The sequence below is a fragment of the Lygodium microphyllum genome, chromosome 6, assembly GCF_053477565.2.
Source record: "Lygodium microphyllum isolate KBCC chromosome 6, Lygodium_microphyllum_v1.1.10, whole genome shotgun sequence".
Lineage (NCBI taxonomy): Eukaryota > Viridiplantae > Streptophyta > Polypodiopsida > Schizaeales > Lygodiaceae > Lygodium > Lygodium microphyllum.
This window is the reverse complement of record NC_141140.1, coordinates 61844049-61858019: the sequence shown is the minus strand read 5'-3', so window position 1 is coordinate 61858019 and position 13971 is coordinate 61844049.

Sequence of the window (13971 nt, the reverse complement as noted above, 5' to 3'; positions counted from 1 at the left end):
TGGGCCTTACATCAAATGGATGTAAATAACACATTCTTGCAAAAAATAATGTGATGGATTACTTTTAGGAGAGTGGTATTCTGTTAACGATTATGATGTTACTTTATGTTCACATATCAATTCTGAATTGAATGTTAAACATGATTGTTAATCGATTCAATAAGTTGTATGCTGTAGTAGGATTATTTCAGGCAGATTGTTGTGTTCTTTGGTTATGAAGGGCCATTATAGCAATAGAAACAACAAAAGGTTGGGCCTTACATCAAATGGATGTAAATAACACATTCTTGCAAAAAATAATGTGATGGATTATTTTTAGGAGAGTGGTATTCTGTTAACGATTATGATGTTACTTTATGTTCACATATCAATTCTGAATTGAATGTTAAACATGATTGTTAATCGATTCAATAAGTTGTATGCTGTAGTAGGATTATTTCAGGCAGATTGTTGTGTTCTTTGGTTATGAACGGCCATTATAGAAATAGAAACAACAAAAGGTTGGGCCTTACATCAAATGGATGTAAATAACACATTCTTGCATGGTGAGTTGTAAGAAGAAGTGCATATGGAGCAGTCATCGCTAGGTGATGAGAACATAGTCCACCATGATTATGTGTGTAGGCTACACAAAGCCTATATGGACTAAAAGTGACACCAAGAGAATGGTGTGACAAGCTAGCACATCATCTTGTATCTATTGGTTTTCATGCTAAAAATGCAAATTACTCACTTTATGGGTATTAGAGTGATATGGGTATTATTATGATTATCTTGTATATGGATGGTTTGATTATTGGGGGTGATCATATGCAAGAGATGGAGCACGCAAAGAGTCTTTTAAAGAAAAAATGTAACATTAAAGATTTGGGAGAGATAAAGTAAATTTTTGGGAGTGTTATTACGGCAACATGTGAGGTAGCTTGGATGGGAAAGCTACTTGATGATTTGGGGATGGATATAGAAAGGAGAGTTGCCAATTATTATGACAACATGAGTATTATACATTTGGTGAGAAACCCAATGTTTCATGCACGTACAAAATAAATTGACGGTAATTTCCATTTCATTAGAGAGTGGGGTTTGGCAAGTGACATTAATCTCACATACATGATTATAGATAAGGAATTTGTAGATATTTTTACCAAGGCCTTAGAAGCACAAAAAGCTTTGATGATTTTGAATCTTAATTGGAGTATAGGTCATGGAGTTGAGCTTAGGGGGAGTGTTGACATGTCAACCTCAACGTGAGCTGACACCCACATATGAAGACGATCATTTTCACATTCATAACATTAGCATGGTCTATACTTATATGAGTATATGCTTCCAATGATACTTTACAATTGGACATCAATTAGTCTACTTGCCTCAGTTGCAAGGTATCCATCTACTTATCTTTCTAGTTAACATATTCATACTATGGACTGCTTCCTCATTATCTATGTTATACTCTCTCTTTATTCTTGGTAGACAGTGATAGTGAAGAAGAAGAAAAATAAGAAATATTAGGATTTTCATGTTCCTATCGTGTTTGAATTCTCTATGTGTTGTTGTAAAAGCTCAAGATTCCTCTCCCCCTTTTTCATTGGATCTTTGAGCATAGATTATTCCCATCACTTGCCTTTACTCCACCATTGTGTGGCTTAATCCACACACACGAGTGCACACAACATAGAGTCCACCATATAGACAATGTCATCTTAGGACACATAAGATGGCAAGGATGGGGTGGTGTATGGGTCAATACGCTTCCACTTTGTGACATGTGGAAGGTCATGGATATCCACTAATGTCATCTTGAAGCCTTTTGCTTTTGGGAGGCATAGATTCCATGCAACCCTACACACATATTATCCCCATATAGAACTTCTTGGACTCCAAGGGCTACTACTTCATGGCCTCCCTCACTCTCTTTCTCTCAAAAGGCATGGGTCAGCCCTGCACAGCCACTGCCATCGAAGATGGCACATTATTATACACAGTTCTTGAGCATATCAAAGCAGGGATTCATAGAGATTCCGAGATATATGTAGATCTATATGCCACATCGATTGAGAGTTCTTATTGGACAGCTCAGGGTATCATCACATCAGCTTATGATTGAGAGTGGCAGAGCCAGTGGCATCCCACGGGAGGAGAGGATATGCCCCCTTTGCAGATCAGAGGTGGAGAGTGAGGAGCATTTTGTTCTCAGATGCCCGGCATACTCAGAGTTGAGATCTAGATACACATTGAGCAGCTCACTTCAGGGATGTATGACTGATATGGATCAGAGATCATTTGGCCATTTTCTGGGAGAGGCATGGCACATCAGAGAGCAGAGCACACAGCGGGTCCCAGTCACAGAGGGGCCCACCCAGATGACTATTACACAGTTCTTTCAGATAGACAGAGTGAGAGCTACTATACCAGCCTCCATCCAGACCTCCGTGCTCACACTACAGTAGGCTAAGGACCAGCGTACCCGATGTCGCAGGAGGATCCGTGGGTTTCGGACCCCACAGCCACACCGACAGAAGATCCAGAGGATTCTTGATCTACATCGACATCAGATTGAGATCTGACGACACTTGACACATTGGATCTCAGATCTCCAGTTTGCTCTTTCTCCACCGTCGATGTACCACATCCTGCATCCAGGAGGGATCACCTGCTATTAGCAACTTTGACGACTGCTACTACATCCCAGGATAGTATATCTCCCTGCATCTGTTACATATACACATCGCACCACTTTATCACAGCCGACAGTTGTTCCCCTATTACAACCGACATTTGTTCCCCCTTTGTAGCCATTATCTGGAGTACCAGAGCTACATATGCACATACACATACACGACACTTATCACACTCACAGCACCGTATTTTCAGTTTCCAGTTTTTAGCTTTTCATTCAGCACTTTTATTTTGGATAGCTGGACCTCATCAGTTGTATCACAGTTTGTCTCATAGGCCAGTTTTGGTCTTTAGAAGACGTTAATATAACTTTCCTTCTTTCTTTCTTTCTCTCTCCCAACAAATGTTACTTTGAGAGAACACAAGAAAAATCTTCACTTGTCACAACTTAAAGAGAGCTACTTATTCTTAAAGAACTCATATGGGGTAGATACGATTTCTGTCACAAGTACGAGGCCCTCTACAACTCGATACATGTTCTCTTCTTGGTGTGACTGGGAGGGGACTCCTTGAGTTTGTGATGGCTAACCCATACCAAGGTCACCATAGAGTAATATGATGACTCTCCGCTCAAAGGAGACACCTCCCAATGTGGATTTACACCATGTCAAGAGGGTCATGAAGAAATCTACCCTAGATTTCCATTGAGTGCATCCCCTTTAGAAAGCTAGAGGTCCCTTTAATAAGGATCTAGATGTATGAAGTTGATATTCAATTTGGTTAGAAATAGCTCACATGTGCTATGTTGTTAGATAGCATCTTGCACGAAGACCTAGCATCCATCACTAGATTAGTGATCCTTGATTTGGTATGCCTCTATCACAATGATGAGGTTGCAAAGGTGAAGTAGGAGCTAGTTGAGAGAAAACACAAGAGAGAATAAGAGAGCCGGTGTGATCAAAGGAGATTGAGAGTGCAAGGGTAAAGAAAGAGCCAATCAAGAGAAAATGCAAGAGAGAACAAGAGAGCTCATGTGATTGAAGGAGATCGAGAGAGCACGTGTAGTAGGAGAGGGTATCTTGCCAATTTTTGGAACCCTAAACCCTTTTTGAGTGATCCCTTTCGGAGTTAATATGGTTATCCCTTTTAGTTACATTGATAGTCCCAAGGTTCCTTTTTGAAATATTTGGTATCTAGAACTAATAAAAGGGACCTTTTCTAGGCTTCTCTTTTTGGTGTATGTGAATGTATGTGTGTTTTTGTGTAGATACATGGTCAACCGTTAGCATACTTAGGCTAGATATTCATAGATTGATCCTCAGTTGTTTAGGTCCATGGTCATTTAGAATATCTTCAGGCTAATTTTAATAAACTTGGAGAGTTATGTTCAAGGCATGCTTTTGATAATATCATCACAAAAGTAATTGTGTGACCATGATTTGCCATACCTAGCATGATTTAATCCTCATTTCTTGGGAGTACATTTAGTGAAGTAAATGTGGCATTTACTTAGATGGAGAAATGCAAACTAGGGCCATTTTGGTCATGCATGGGGTTTATTTAAAGCTCTTTCAAAAATAGATTCCTTATGGAATATCTGATGCCATGAGGCATATTCCACGATGGATTCCATGAGACCACAATGGATTCCTCAAGGTTTTGCAGTGGATTCCATAAAACTATATTTATTTGCTGAGGCTCGTACACAAAGTGGATTCCTTGTGCGAGAAGTTGACGGGGATGCCTGTCCTTTTCGAGTGTCAGATTAATTTAATGTGCACATGGGTGATTCCATAGTGGGTGATTCCACAAAATACATATTTAAATTAATGGATGTTTATGAGTTTAGAGCGCACTTGTATTAAATTGGGGTTAGGACAAAGTTCCAACCTATTTTATTATTTTGTAGTTGAAGACTGCTAGGTATTCACTTTTGTCGGTTTCATTTTATTATTTTCTAACAATTGTGAATGCTTCAGTTGATGTGTAGAGCAGACAGTGCTGGTGTTGGGAAGCACCGGGTAATGGCGTGTATCCAGAGTGTATTCAGATTACCTAGAAGAAATTATCATTTTTGATAGGCGTGCGCCTTATCATTAAAGGTGTGGCGCTAATATTTATTTAGGTGTGCTTATTTATTCAAGTGCTTGATAGACATTTATTATTTTGTATACGCATAGGCGCTCAATTTAAATATTTCATTATTGGATATTGTATTTGGGTGGCATAGCCCAACTTTTGGGATGCCCAATCACTTTATTCTTTATTTGGGAAAAAGCATACACAAAAGTCAACGCATGCTAATTGTAAATTGGATTGTTTTTGAGCTTGGAGATTAATAAATTTATAAATACATGCCTTGTGGAGTGCTTACACAAGGCATGGGGGGAGATTGTACCCAATTTGTCTTTTTTCCTCATGTCGTGCAAAGTCTCTTCTTGCTTTTATTAGTTTATGTAGAGTTCTTTGTTCTTGAGGACCTTCCGGTACTCGCTATGCACGCATCTAGCATCCAATTTGCACAGAGTGGTATCAGAGCAAAGCTGAGATCAAGGGCTTCCAATCGCTTACCATCTCACACGAAGGCAAAGCTCCTGGAACGAACGGGCCCTACAGGCAGTCTCACAATGAATCGTCAATATCAACATGTTCCTGGCGGTAAAGAACCCCTTGTTATGCTGTTGGATCGCGAAGGACCACCCTCTGGCGACGGAGGACCACTTCCAAAGCTCCTTTATCAAGACAATTTTTTTTTAGTGAATAGAGAAGAAAGATTAGTTAATTGGGATTATAAAGCTTAATGAGCGTTATAAAAAGTTAAGCTCTCAATTTCCACTGACAAATGGTGGTCAAACGTACTGATCATCGCCGAATTTGACGTCAACATACTCCTGTCCTACGTGCTGAAAAAATGATTTGATTAAGATTTTTATTAGAAAGCTTAAGATTAAGGTTTTAATCTTAGACTAAAGCTTAAGGATTTTACTCTTAAAACTGCTGCATAGTGAAAGTTCACACAGAACCAACCTCGAACCGATTTTGCAACTCCAACAAGCCCATGCTCACACCCATGATGTGACAAAGTTGATTTCCAACAAAGATTGTCATATGTAGACTATATGGAAGATGTATATGCTTGGAAGAAGACCAATATCAATTATCGTACCCACAAAAGAAGCAAGATCGCAAAAAGCCATATTTTTAAAAAAAAGCAAGCCTTGTAAACCCAAACTTGAGCTAGGCTCATCCCTCTAACAAGATTTCGAGTGTGTGAGGTTGTTTGAGATTTTGCAGGATGTCCAATCAAACCATGAAAGATTTTATGGCTGAAAGGTGATTTACCGGAACCAACAATGGAGCAAAAATTGGACCTATTTATGATGCAACTTCAACAAGAACGAAGAGCATGTCAAACCTTGCAAGTACAATTGACTACTCTTCAACGATCCACTGTCGACGATCAAGATGAAGCGCAAAGAAATTCAATTCTAACTTTCAAAGATTCATTCAAAATCACTTTGTTCCTTCTTCTTTCCATTAAACCCTGGACAGGACCCTGTGCTTTACCATAAAAAACACAAACTCAAATCCTAAGCCATTTCTTTAGCCAAATCCCAACATGCCCAAACTTTCAGCTATTATCAATAATGTTTTCAAAGCCAAGTCTGTAGTTTGCTACAAGTGTCATCAACCTGGACACTTTGCAGTAAACTATCAATCCAAGAAGCCAACAATTCAAATCAATTGCTTGGGAGCTACTGAAGATGAAGACCATGAAGCTATGCCAGATTTTGCTGAACATGATGAAGATATCAATGATGCTTCAGATACTCTACCAAGTGCCAAATCCACATTCATTATTAACGATGAAATGTCTTGTGCACGGTCACAACAAGATTGTTTTGCATGATGATGGGAGCACACATGATTTTATTTATGCAAATTTGGTCAAAGAATTGAATTCATATATTGTCCCAACTCATTATCATATAAAAGTTGCATTCTTAGGCACTAGATACAATGGTACACAAGAAGTTCATGACTTAGAAATTAAAATTGGTCATTATGTTGAGTGTAGAAATTTCTAAGTTGTGCCTTTGCAATCTAGTGACATTTTAGGAATGCCTTGGCATCATAAATACAATCCTGACATAGATTATTCTACACGTTCCATGAAAATTCATTCTAACGAAAAACAAATTACATTACATGGAACACACACCTTTCATAATTTTCCATTGCTTAGTCACACACAGGATAAATGTGCATTGAGAAAAATTAGCAAATCATATTTATTCTGGGTGAATGAAATTGAAGCTAAGAAAAATCATATGTATCCTAAGCACACACAATTTCTTTCACAATTTAAATATTTACCACCTATAGGATGCGTATTCACCACCTACACATGATCTTCAGGACTTGTAGTAAATAATTAATTTGATCTTCAAGACGTGTAGGTGGTAAATAATATTTTGTTGTTGATGATATATTTAAAGATTATGTAATTGTTTTCTTTGATGACATATTGGTTTTCAATAAGAATGAGAACGAACATTGTGAACATCTATCTTTGGTTTTCAAATTATTGAGAGAAAAGTAATTATATGCTAACCCTGAAAAGACTGAAATTTTCCAAACCCACATTGAATACTTAGGACATATTGTTTCTTCTGATGGTATTCAAGTTGATCCTAAAAAGATAGAAGCAATTTTGAATTGGCCAATCCCTAAAAATGTGCATGAGTTACGTTCTTTCTTAGGTCTTGCCAAGTTTTACCATGGCATTTTGGTGGGCTCCACATGTTCATCAATTTGTGTGTGATTGAAAGGGCTTAGCTACAAATAGTATCTTGTGCAAGTAACTGAAGATGTAACCATAGATTGTGGCTCCCTCAATTAGCCAAAGAGTCATAACAAATAGTGCAATAGGAGATGAGGACCAAATATGTTTACCAAAAACAACTCAAGAAACAACCAGTTGAGCATAAGCAACTACAACAATCTTTACATTTGAAGAAAGTTGAACCCAAGAAGCTTATAGTACTTTACAAGAGTAGAGACTTGTAGATTGTGAATCCAAAGTAATATTTGTCTCCACCTATTGCTAGTCACTTGCAGCCACAAAGCATCATGCAAAATAGTAAAACTCCCCACTTTACACCACAAGATCCATAATAGTAGTTGCCATGTCTACTATAAGTGCTACTCTAGCAAGCATTGTGAGGTTTTTTTCCCTAATAGAAGCTTGCAAAAGAGACTAGGGATCAAAAATTGATATATGGGTGAGAAGGGTTGGTTTTTTCCTTTTGGGAAGAGGACCTCAATGGTTGAAGCTTGTGCTTTTGTAGGAGAGAGTTCTGAGACTTTTCCCCATGACTAGTAAGGGTTTTCGTCAAGGGGTTTCCTTAGATCCACGGTTTTATATTGAAGGAGTTCTAGGCTTTGGATATTGGTACATTGACCAATCACTGTACAGGTTTAAGCCTTAATATCTTTCTAAGAAGTGTTGGTGTATCATCATAGATTGTTCTTAATAGCATGGTAGTCTAAAAAGATCATACATATGTGGTTAGATTTAATGATGGGTGTTGTAATGGCATGGTCTAAACCCTCTTTTGATTAAAATGGACTATGTTGATGTCTTATGGTAATCCACATGGGATGCACTTTGGAATAAGGAGCTTGATGACACGGGCATGTGGGTAATGGGCTTACTAGGTTCTATTGGTATCAAGCTAATGTGGTAGGATGCACCTAAAAATCATTGTTGAAAAGCACGAAAGTAGAACAAGTTGACAAAAATCTGTCAAGATTGTGGGAGAGAAGGAAGGAGTCTCGCTTGAAGCTTTCTTGCTTGCACAATGGGGGAAGACACACAAGGGTGGAGGCTGAAAACAGTTTTTCTCTTCTTAGTTGTGTAAGCCAAAAGAACTCAATTACAAAGAAATAGAAGAACCCTATATATGGGTTTCAAACCAAACTCAACTAACTAAGGTGGCATACTAACCAAGCCACGAACTAGAGTAGATAAGGATAGCTATCATCTAGCTATTATTCATGGGCGGTGTACCAACCGCGTCTGCAACTGACAAGTCAGTGACATAAATACACAACGGTCACCCTGGCGTATCACGAGTGGAGCTCGATATCTCAACAAAATCAATCCAAGTTGCTTTATGGAGAAGAAAGAGAGATGGTGTATTGAGAAAGATGATGACTATTAATGCAAAATTACGGAGACAAGGCCCATAATGGTGGAGATCTCAGGATGATGGTTCCAACACTAATATGGCAAAGCTCTATGTATGGTGACAAAAGTAGTGAGGGAGATGGAAAAATAAAAAAGCCTAGAAAGATAAGCTTTAAAGCTTAGTAATGGGCATATCAAAAAGTAAATCGATACACTACAAGGGAATGGGGCAACAGCGACGGCCATTTGTGACGTAAAAAAGCGGTGTCGCTAAAAGCGTCGCTATATGCGTCACTATATGCGTCGCTATTGTTGAGATATCGAGCTCCACTCGTGATACGCCAGGGTGACCGTTGTGTATTTATGTCACCGACTTGTCAGTTGCAAACGCGGTTGGTACACCGCCCATGAATAATAGCTACATGATAGCTATCCTTATCTACTCTAGTTTGTGGCTCAGTTAGTATGCCACCTTAGTTAGTTGAGTTTGGTTTGAGACCCATATATAGGGTTCTTCTATTTCTTTGTAAGTGAGTTCTTTTGGCTTACACAACTAAGAAGAGGAAAACTGTTTTCAGCCTCCACCTCTGTGTGTATTCCCCCATTGTGCAAGCAAGAAAGCTACAAGTGAGACTCCTTCCTTCTCTCCCACAATCTTGACATGGTATCAGAGCCTTGTTCGTGGTAAGGATCTCAAGGAAGCAAGCCAAGCTCGCGGTGTTCTGGTAAGAGGAGCAGTGTTGCTTTCATTTTCTGTTTTGGGAGCAAGTCTCTACAGGCAGCACAACCGGAAAGTGCAGGAGTGCATTGTCTCAGGTTGAGACGCCCTTTGCGGTGAAGCAAGAGGGCAGTATATGCTGCGGGCCAGGGCTTTAGCCCTGGGCGACCTTGTTTTTTTGATTTGAGGCCATTTCGGGGCCTGTTTTGGAGGCGGAAGTTTTCTGCACGCACTCAGGAAAAAGCCCTGTTTTATGCTGTGTGACCACTGTTCTACAGGTCCGTGAACAGTTACCACAGAAATTGCATCGTATGCTTGTGTGTAGAGACATTGGGAGTTACAGAATCATCCTTGGTTCCTGGTTATGCAAAATTGTCACTAGAAAGTGACTGTGTGGTCAAATACCACTTTCGCCAGTTTTGCAGATTTTCCCTTGTGAGGGTGAAGCTGTGTTTTTTGCAGTGACAGAATTTTTTGCAGTGTTCTGTAATGGCGTCTGATTCTCTTTCACAGATTGTCACTGAAAAGCTTGACAAGAACAACTTCCAAGCATGGAAGTTTAGAATGACGAATTTCCTTATGGGAAAAGGATATTGGGAATTTGTTGCAGGAAATGAAGAAGAACCAGTTCTTCCTGATGTTCCCAATCAACAGCAAATGCAGGCATTTAAAGCGTGGCATGAGAGAGCCAGGAAAGTTATGTATTGGCTATCTATTAGCATTTCAGACTCTATGATTATGCATATTCAGGATGCAAGTACGCCAAAGGAGGCATGGGATACTTTGTCAAAAATGTATAGCACAAATACGCAAGCCAGGAAAATGCAGCTCAAGCAAGAGTTGCATAATGTGCAAAGAGAAAATATGAGCATCAATGACTACCACATGAAGGTGAAGAAGATTGCAGATGCACTTGCTTCCATCGGGTCGCCAGTGGAAGATGATGATTTAGTTTCTGTGACCTTGAATGGTCTAGGAAAGGATTATGCACAGTTTCGGACATCCATTTCAGTTCGTGAAAGATTTCCTGATTTTGAGGAGCTGATTGCTCTTCTAATTTCTGAGGAGCAAAGAAATGGTGGTGCATCTTCTTCAGGAGGAACTTCAAAAGAATCTATCTTTTACTCAAATGCTGGAAGAGGTAGAGGCAGAGGTAGAGGAGGCCGATTTGGAGGCCGTGGTAGAAATCAAAATATGCAGCAAACTCAAGAAAACCAGTCCTATGGAGGAGGATGTGGTAACTCTAGAGGCAGGGGGAGCCAAAGAGGTCGTGGTGGATGGCAAAGAGGCCAAAATGCAAACAGCAATGTTGAATGCTACTACTGTGGTAAAATGGGTCATATGGCTAAAGACTGCTATAAAAAGCAGAATGACATCATGAATGGAAAATTGCAACAAGGGAATTATGCATCTTCTAGTAGACAGGGTGATGACAGAAATGAGCACTTGTTTATGGTGCAGCAAATGAACAATTCTGTGACAAGTGTAGAAGAAAGCAATGATGTATGGTATGTTGACTCAGGTGCATCAAACCACATGACAGGTCATGCAGAATGGATGGAGGATGCAAGGAAAATGGAAAAACCAGGATTTGTGGAGACTAGTGATGATACTGCACATCCTATTGTGCAGATTTGAAAAATTCCTTTGTCTATGCAGGATGGGAAAACGAAATACCTGTCCGATGTATTTCATGTCCCGAATATCACCAAGAATCTGGTTTCTGTTGATCAAATGGTTGAGCAGGGCTTGCAGGTCAGATTTAATCCTCATGGATACTTTGTTGAGGATATGAAAAATAAAGGTCGCTTGATAACAAAAGGAAAGAAGAAGGGCAGAATGTTTACATTGGATGCAGACATGCCTGAATTGAGTGCAACAATGTTTGCACATGGGACCGGTGTAGTTGCAGATATTGATATCTGGCATAAACGCATTGGTCATGTTAATGTACAGCGACTTAAATCAATGGAGGCCCAACATATTGTTGCAGGATTGCCTAAATTCAAGGTTGCAGAAATGCATAAGGTATGTGAAGCCTGTCAATTTGGAAAACAGGCAAGGAAACCATTTCCTAGACATGTTCAAGAGAGTAAGAAGCCATTGGAATTAATCCACTCTGATGTGTGGACTACTAAAGCTGCATCTCTTGGAGACTGTCATTATTTTGTCACTTTTATTGATGACTATAGCAGAAAAGTTTGGGTGTATTTTATGAAAAAGAAAAGTGAAGTTTTTGGGCATTTCAAAACTCTTAAAGCTATGGCTGAAAAAGAAACAGGTCTGCAAATAAAATGCCTAAGATCAGATGGAGGGGGAGAGTACCTCTCAAATGAGTTTGCAAGGTTCCTGCAGGAGCATGGCATAAAGCAGCAATATTCATGCAGTTATACCCCACAGCAAAATGGAATTGTAGAAAGGAAAAACAGGCATATTGGAGAGGTATCTCGTGCCATGCTCAATGAAAAAGACCTGCTAGATTTTTATTGGGCTGAAGCAGTTGCTACAGCAGTCTACATAATGAACAGGACTCCCACTGCAGCAATACATGGGATGACTCCAGAGGAGAGGTATACTGGTAGGAAACCAGATATTTCTCATTTGAAAATTTTTGGTTGCATTGCCTATGTACATGTGCCAGATGAGCTGAGATCCAAGTTGGATCCAAAAGCTGAGAAGTGCATCTTTATTGGTTACTCTCTGCAGCAAAAAGGGTATAGATGCTATAACCCTTCTACTCGTAAGTTTACAGTGAGCAGAGATGTTGTTTTTGATGAGATGAGCAGCTGGTATAAACCAGTAAATGTGATTGATGATGTAGATGCACAAAATGGTAATGCTGCACAGAATTCACAGCAGCAGTCACAAAATATTAGTGGACTTGGAGCGTCCTCTAGCAGTGGTTCACATTCTTTGCCATGGACAGGCAGATTGAGATCAGGAGAATCTTCTCAAAGAAATGCAGATGGTGGTATGCAAGTATCACGAAAAAGAAAAAGAGAAGGTTGATCAGCCCATGTTTGATGTGAATGCAGGTCACTCTTATGTGGATGGTGAATCCAGTGGCTTAGAACAGAGCATTGATGATGAGTTGGGTATTCCTTCTATTGTTACACATGGAGTAAGGAAGACCAGGGATGTTTTGAGAGCACCTGGGAGTGAACCTAGTTTGTGCAGGTCTACGAGAGCTAGGTATCCTATGGATAGGCTGAAATATGATGGATTTACAGCCATTCACTATGCATATATGGTCAAAGTGATACACGAACCAGAATCCACTTCTTTTGAGCAAGCCATGGGAAAAGAAAAATGGGAGAAAGCCATGGATGAAGAAATGGATGCCTTGGAAGCAAATGCTACATGGGAATTGGTACCTTTGCCTAAAGGTAAAAATGCAATTGGCTGTAAGTGGGTTTATAAGGTGAAGCACAATGCAGATGGTTCTGTGAACAGATACAAGGCAAGATTAGTAGTCAAGGGGTATGCACAAACATATGGCATTGACTATGAAGAAACATTCAGTCCGGTTGCAAGGATGGCAACCGTAAGAGCAGTCATTGCTATGGCTGCATCAAAGGGATGGTCTTTACATCAGATGGATGTAAAGAATGCCTTCTTGCATGGTGATTTGCAAGAAGAGGTCTATATGGAGCAGTCACCAGGTTATGTGCATACTGTTCATCCTGAGTTTGTTTGCAGGTTGAAGAAAGCCTTGTATGGCTTGAAGCAAGCACCTAGAGCATGGTTTGACAAGATATGACAGTATCTTGTCACTATTGGCTTTCAGATTTCCAAGGCAAATTTCTCACTCTATGTGAGAAAAATAGAGAAAGGTATTATGCTACTTGTCATTTATGTTGATGATTTGATTATGACAGGTGACAGTGATGAAGATATCCTTCATGTGAAAATACTATTGAAGCAGAAGTTTGAGATGAAGGATTTGGGAGAGCTGTGTTATTTCTTGGGCATTGAGGTGATTAGATCACCAAGTGAGATACAGCTCTTACAGAGGCAGTATGGATTGGACATGCTGTCCAAATATGGGATGACAGGTTGTAAGCCTATTTCAGTTCCTTTGGAGCAGAATGTGAAGCTGAGCACAGATGCAAGTGAGCTTCTAGAAGACCCTACTATGTACAGACGCATAGTAGGAAGCTTGATTTATATGACTATTACCAGGCCAGATTTGAGCTATGTTGTTGGATTGGTAAGTCAGTTTATGCAGGCTCCAAGGAAACCGCATTTGGATGCGGCTAGACGCATACTCAGGTATGTGAAGTCCACATTGCAGTATGGACTATTTTATGAGACTGGGGTTCAGATACAGTTGCATGGATATACTGATGCTGATTGGGCTCATAGCATTTCTGATAGAAGATCTACCAGTGGATATGTGTTCTCTTTTGGGAGTGCTGCAATCACTTGGAGCAGCAAGAAA